Genomic DNA, 7,321 nt, shown 5'->3' with positions numbered 1-7,321 from the left:
AACAACAACATGAGACATCAAAGTGAAATGGATGGCAGACAGAGGATATACGAGCCTGATGTGTTTGGGTATCTCCTGGGGGTAGTTCTGTTCTTCTTATTGTTACTAGATGTCAATGAGTCAGTTCCTACTCACAGCAACTCACAGGACACTGCCTGGTCCTACACAATTCTCACAGTCATTGTTATGAGTCCATTGTTGCAGTTGCTGTGTCCATCCATCTCGTTGACAGTCTTCCTCTTTTTCACTGACTCTCCACTTTACCAAGCATGGTGTCCTTCTCCAGGGACAGATTCCTGTGGTGGTGATGGTGGTGGTGATGTTTATGTGCCGTGGAGTCAGTTCCAACGCATAGAGACCCTGTACAGGGTTTCCAAGGCTGTAAATCTTTATGGAATCAGAAAGCCTCATCTTTCTCCCACAGAACATCTGGTACTTTCAAACTGCTGACTGTGAGATTAGCAGCCAGATTCATAACCACTACACTACCAGAGCTCCTTGATTGCTTCTGATAGTATGTTCAAATATGGGAGGTAAAGTCTTACAATCCTAACTTCTAAGGAGCACTCTGGCTGTATTTCTTTCAAGAAAGTTTGTTTGTTCTTCTGGCAGTTCATGATACATTCAATATTCTTTGCCAACACCATAATTTAAAGGTATAATTTCTTCTTTGGTCATCCTTATTTATTGTTCAGATTTTGTATACATATGATCTTGGGTCAGGCACACCTTAGTTCTCAAAGTGACATCTTTGCTCTTTAACACTTTAAATAAAGATATCTTTTGCTGTATATTTGCCCAATGAAAAATGTTTGAATTCTCCACTGCTGCCACCATGAGCATTGATTGTGGACCCAAGTAAAATAAAATCCTTCACAATTTTCATCTTTTCTCTGTTTATCTTGGTATTTCTTATTGGTTCAGTTGTGAGGACCTTTATTTTCTTTATGTTAAGATGTAATCCAGATTGAAGAGGGTAGTCTTTGATCTTCATTACTATGTGCTTCAAGTCCTATTCACTTTCAGAAAGTAAAGTTGTATGTCATAATCTGTATATCCCAGGTTGTACTGAGTCTTCCTCTAATCTTGATGTGGTGTTCTCCTTTATATAGTCCAGTTCCTCAGATTATTTGTTCAGCATATAGACTGAATAAATATTGTGAAAGGATATAACCCTGACAAACACATTTCCTGATTTTAAACCACACAGTAGCCCCATGTTCTGTTTGAATGACCACTTTTCGGGTCTATATACAGGTTTTACATGAGCAAAATTAAGTGTTCTGAAATTCTGATTCTGTATAGTTTTATCCATAAATTATTATGATCCACATAATCAAATGCCATTGCATAGCCAATAAAACACAATATGCAATGTTCTTTGCTTCCAGCAAAGATCCATCTGACATCAGCTTTGTTGTTGTTGTTGTTGTATTCCATCGAGTTGATTCCAACCCATAGCGATCCTGTATAGGGTTTCCAAGGAGCGGCTGGTGAGCTTGAACCACTGACCTTACAGTTCAAACAAGTTTTCAGTCTGACGCATTAGCCCACAGCGCCACACCAGGACTCCATCAGCAACTACCTCTAAATCTCATAGCATAATTGCAGTGTTGCAACTGTTTGCTGACACATCTCAATTGGTATCAATCCTGTAGCCTTGCTTTTGCACCAATGACTTTAGTGTAACTTGAAGGACTTCTATATTCAATATCATTTCCTCCCCTATCTCTGCCTCACATACTGCCCCTGAGCAGTCATTTCATTTGGTCTTGAATTTCATTCACAACATAAAGAATTTTAGACATACATACATTGGGATTCTGGTGTGGTGCTGTAGCATACTACTAGATTGCTAACCATAAGGTCAGCAGTTCAAACCCACCTGCCACTCCTTGGAAACTCTATACAGGATCACTATGAACTGGAACCAATTTGACAGCATTTAAGAACTATAACAAATTGGGCTGCGAGCCACAGGGTCAGTAGTTCGAAACTACCAGCTGTTCTGTGGGAGAAAGATGAGGCGTTCTGCTCCCGTAAAGATTTACAGCCTTGGAAACCCTATACAGAGTCGCTATGGGTCGGAACCGACTCCACGGCACATAACAACAACAGCAACATCAACAAATATACATTCTGGATGGTAACATATTTTATTTTTCTCTTCGTGTCTTACAGATTTTTCATTTCACTTTCTGAACACTAAAGATGTTTAAACTATATTAAGATGACACAGTAGGCTGATATTTGCACACCAGTCCTATCATGGTGGTGGTGGTGGTGGTTGTGTGCTATAGAGTCAGTTCTGACTCAAAGCCACACTGTACAGAGCTTCCAAGGCTGTAAATCTTAATGGGAGCAGAAAGCCTCATCTTTCTCCAGCAGAACTGCTAGTAGATTCTAACTGCTGATGATGAGGTTAGCAGTTCACTTAACCTTAATTCCTTATCTGTAAAATTAAAATAAAATTATATTCTTGTAAAGATTCTTGCGAATTTAAATGAGGATGCATGTTAGAGCACCTGGTATGTAATAGGAAGTTAATAAATATTACTTCCTTTCCTGTCCACTTGTGTTGATTCTATCCCCCTTCTCTTCCTCATAGTCCATTTCATTCTTATTATTTTGCTTTCATAGATTCTGGAAATTTGGAAATCTATAAATTTTCTCTCCTACCTCCAGTTCTTTAGCCTCCCTTCTCTCTCATTATTAAATTCTCCTTGATCTGATACTCTCAGCACAGAGATAGTGTAGAATGGGGAGGGAGAAGAGAAACCCATATTGTAAAACCATATACAGTTATAATAACATCATTTTCTTCTCAGGTCACTAGTTCCTTTTTAAAAATACAGAATCTACGAGCAAGAGACCTGTCTTTTCTTTATTCTCAAATCATTTCTGATGTGTATCTCAGTTGATTAAACACAAGTGAGGCTCGTTTTGTTCCTCTGCTGATTCTCTATGTGGCCCTTCTTGTTCCCATATTATAAAACAGATGTACACTGCTTATTACACTGTATCTCACCCCTGTGTCCTGAGATGCCTTCTTTATAACAAAACGGTTGTAAGTTCCTTTCTGCATTCATTATTACCAAGCCTGTGGCTGTGCTCCTCACCCCTCAAATTAAATTATGTAGATTCATAAGATCCCAGGACTTATAAGTTGTTTGTTGTTTCTTTAACCATGCTTGAAATGAAAGGAGATATCTTGTAAGCTGTTTAATTAAAGCATTAAGGAAATCTCACCCATTGGCAAAACTCTTATTTCTGAGAATTCTGGGTGTTTGGTTGCACCATCAGTTAAGACACTTTCAGCTTCAATTAATAGAAACTAGACTAAAAGCAGATAAAATTCCTTAACGCAATTTGAAAAAGAAATCATTTGTGGTTAATTCAGTAGGTCGGCCTTGTCAGTGAGGACTCAGGCACTTTTACATCTCTCTCATCTGCTGTCTCCAGCATGTCAGCATTGCCATCTTTCATCAACCAAATGGTTGCAGCAGTGCTAGCCATGATTTGCTGAAGGGACCATGTTTAGCAAAGAACATGGTCTCCCTTTTCCTGTGCATCCTTTTTTATTAGTGAGAATACTGTTTGCAGGAGCACCTCTGCAGAGCTTACCTAGGTCCCTTCTTCTAGGATCGGTTCACAGGTTGCAGACTCACCAATTGTTGGCAAGGGTCATGAGGCACAAGCCTGACTTAGAACTATCCTAGCTGAGAACAATCATGATTCACCCCTAGGGCAGGTCAGGGACCTCATTCATGAGGTCAGGACTCCATACTTTTATGGAGTGACTTGAACAAAATCAGCTTTATCAATGACTCAAAAGGTAAAGAAATGATTTTCTGGGATGCAATAATCAGTTCAAGCAAATATTAATAAGTACAGTGCACTACACAATGCTTTAGACTAGACTGTGAGTAGGGTCTGGTCTTCACAAGAAGACACCCACTTTCAGGTGTCAAGCCTGCATTTTCATGAACCTGAGAGTAAATGCCATCTTAACATTTGTGCCCTAGGAATCATGCTTGCTTCACCCTACCCCATCCTTGGAGGTGTACAAGTTATTAGCTCAATAAATGTACTTACTTATGTCATTTTAAGATGTGTCAGAAAATCCATTTTGACCATAGGCATCTCAACTGATGCCAGCAATTTTATTATTGGCATTGTATTCCTTTGTGCAAAGCCTTGCTTTCTCCCTGCCATATACATTTCTATATTCAAATACCCTTAAAGATGTATTTATACTATCATAGTTTTTTCTTATTAACATAAAAGATAAATTTTGTAGTCAACCCTTGAGGTTATTTACACACAGTGTCTATGTTAGACTTGGGATTCTTGGAGCAACTTCTTTGGATCTCAGTGAAGAATGTAATACTGAGAGGTGGTGAGCACCTCAGGAGAGTACAGTGGCATCTCCATAAGCACTGTGAACAATATCACTGGAAAAGGATGGAGCAGTAGGGAAAAGGAAATGGCGTTGTAGTAGTTAACAGAACAACCCATCGCAAAACATAGTGATTTAAATCAAATAACATTTATTATTGCTTTGGAGTCTGCATCAGCTCAAACATTCTGCTATTTGGAGCCAGATTCAACTGAAATCCACTGGGTTCTCCTGTGTGGCATTACTAGAAGCTGGATGGTCTAAGATGTTTTCATTTGGTGGGCCAGGTGTCTCCCAACATCCAGCAATCTACCTTTGAACATAGGGTTTGCCAGGCTTCAAAAACAGGGGAACGAGTCCAAAAGTGCAGATGTTTAAAAAACATTTTTAAAACATGTTTTTAAAATGTATCATGCTTGCCTATGTCCCATTGGCCCCAATAAATCGCACCAGAAGGGTAAGCTGAGGATTGGTGTCAGAGGAATTAACCATGGGCATAGATAGATGTGGGAGGGTGTGTGGCTATTTGTGGCCATTTGTGCAGTGTAAAATAGGAAGAGTTCTCGTTTGGGACCACCTGTAATGTACCTACAGATGGAATCTGGAGTTGTTGGGGAAGCTTGCTAGATGAAGATGAACCAGAGGAATACCGTTTCTATAACAAAAATAATGTGTCATTCTTAGTAGTGTTCCTAAAAGAACCACAGATAAAGTTGTCATACTGGTAAATACTGGCAGTGTCCATCTGATTACTGCCCAGAGAAAGGTATACCCTGAAAATCAAAGCAGCCTTTCTTGTCTCTATGTATCTAATCATATGAATATCAAATTTCAAAACCATAAATCAAGCTTTATTGAAACACAATTATTCCCATTCACTTATTGAGTAGTTGTTCTCCTGCCAACTAGAGATAGAGCAGAGGAAAGAAAATGGAGACTATATGGGCTGCAATACCTAAAATATGTATTTGTTGCTGTTAAATGTCATCCAACTTGGTTCTAATTCATAGCAACCCAGTATAGAGTTTCCGAGGAGCAACTGGTGAGTATGAACAACCGACCTTGCAGTCCTGTGCTTATCTTACAGAGTCAAGCCAGGACTCCCAAATATGTATTGTTGTTATTAAGTGCCTTCAAGTAGGTTCCAACCCATAGCAACACTGTATAGAGTTTCCTAGGAATGACTGGTGAGCTGGAACCCCCCGACTTTGCAATTAAACGGACTTTGCAGTCCAGCGCATTAACCCACAATGCCACACCACTATTATGTGGACTTTTACAGAAAAATGTCACCAATATTTTTTTTTTTGAAGGAAGAAAACTAAATATCTCATCAGTGTTTCTCCAGTCCCTTAAATATTGAGTCCTTTAACTAAGTACTTCTTTCCAGATTAACGCCTAAACTAACTTTCTCTCTTCCCCACCTCTGCTGCAGTATGGCGAGATTTTCTGTGCATTCCACTTCACAAGCAGCTTGCATATAATTCACATTTTAAATGAGTTAATTATTTAAGTGTTCAATCTCTTCTTTGGTATATCAGCCAGCATTACAACCAGAAATGAATAAACATGAAGGCATTTCATACTCCTCCCACCATTGTTCATTAGAAACATTTGGAGACTCATTAGTTAGGAGCTTAAGCAGCCTTTGTAATAGATGCCAGACGTCATTTTCCAAATTACATGAGTATCACCAAAATATGAAGGGAATGAAATTCCTATCTGCTCGGTAGAAATTAACTGTGACTCAGCCTCTCACTGCCTTTCTCTAGCTCTTCAGGAAAATCTAATTCCACCTCTGTGATTTATTTAAATTGCTGGGGAAAAAATGGTTAAGCGCATAAAGCACTTGGATGCATAAAATGATGTGTCACTTGCATGCCACGGACTGCTTTCTGTTCTATCAGGAAATGAAAAAGAGTACGGAAAAAAAAAACACACACACACAGAAAAGCTTTAAAAGGATTTAAAATCAGAACACTATATACCTGAAGCCTCTCCTGGCTCCTAAAAGCCTGTGGTATACTTTCTTCCTTTTATGGCATTAAGATGGCAAAAGTATTCTCATACTTTAAATTCACTTTCCAAAACACACTGTCACTTTTTAACAGTCACACCAGCAGTGCCTCTTGAGCAATCTGCACAGAAAGGCACACAATTGCCCGCATCTTGTCTCAGATATCTCTCTCACTCTCAACCACCGTTGGGTCTCCCTGGATTCTAATAATGCATGTTATTGTAACAGGGACTGCAAGAAAAGTTCCTGAGGTCTAGAAGTTTTTGTGGCATTTATGGTAATTAGCGTTATGGCTTCTTGCAGTTCTTCTGGTCACAGCTGGCTGTTTGCTCATTTGTGAGCTTTTTTTTTAAAAAAAGAGAATTCTATTTTAATAAAGGAGAATTCACTTGGGGGGGCGAGCAATGAGGAAGGGGTTTGTGCTTCCAGTTTTAAAAATACTTTGCCAAGGTCTGATGAATTAAGTAAAATCACCGCCTTTTGAATACTGGAAGTTTTTGCACTTACTTTTTCATGTTCCAAGTCCCAGGAGTTAAGCTTAAGTACCTAACACTAGTGTGGCATCTGTCAGCGAAGGCGGAACAGATTAATTTGTAGACTCCTAATATCGGCCTCAAGTTCCAAAGGCTGAGAGTGTGTGCCTGGTGGGGAGAAATGTTTATTTTGGCAGGGAGGGGAAAGGACAACAGATTTGGGCCAATCTGAACAGAAAAGCATAATGGAGCCTTGCACTGATGTGTAAATTAAAGTCTGCCTACCACCTACAAATAGCTCTGGTAGCGTAGTGGTTACGAATCGGGATGCGAACCTTAAGGTCAGCAGTTCGAAACTACCAGCTGTTCCATGGGAGAAAGATGAGGCTTTCTGCTCCTGTAAAGATTTACAGCCTTGGAAACCCTGTACAG

The 7,321-nt window shown here is 39.4% G+C and overlaps 1 pseudogene; it reads right to left on the bottom strand.

Annotated features, from left to right (window-relative positions):
- Positions 1-3,089, bottom strand: part of LOC102819629 — a 24,242-nt pseudogene extending 21,153 nt beyond the window's left edge.
- Positions 3,090-7,321: the final 4,232 nt, after the last annotated feature.

This window comes from Chrysochloris asiatica, unplaced genomic scaffold, assembly GCF_000296735.1.
Source record: "Chrysochloris asiatica unplaced genomic scaffold, ChrAsi1.0 scaffold00068, whole genome shotgun sequence".
Classification (NCBI taxonomy): Eukaryota; Metazoa; Chordata; class Mammalia; order Afrosoricida; family Chrysochloridae; genus Chrysochloris; species Chrysochloris asiatica.
This window is presented reverse-complemented; position numbering and strand designations above follow the sequence as displayed.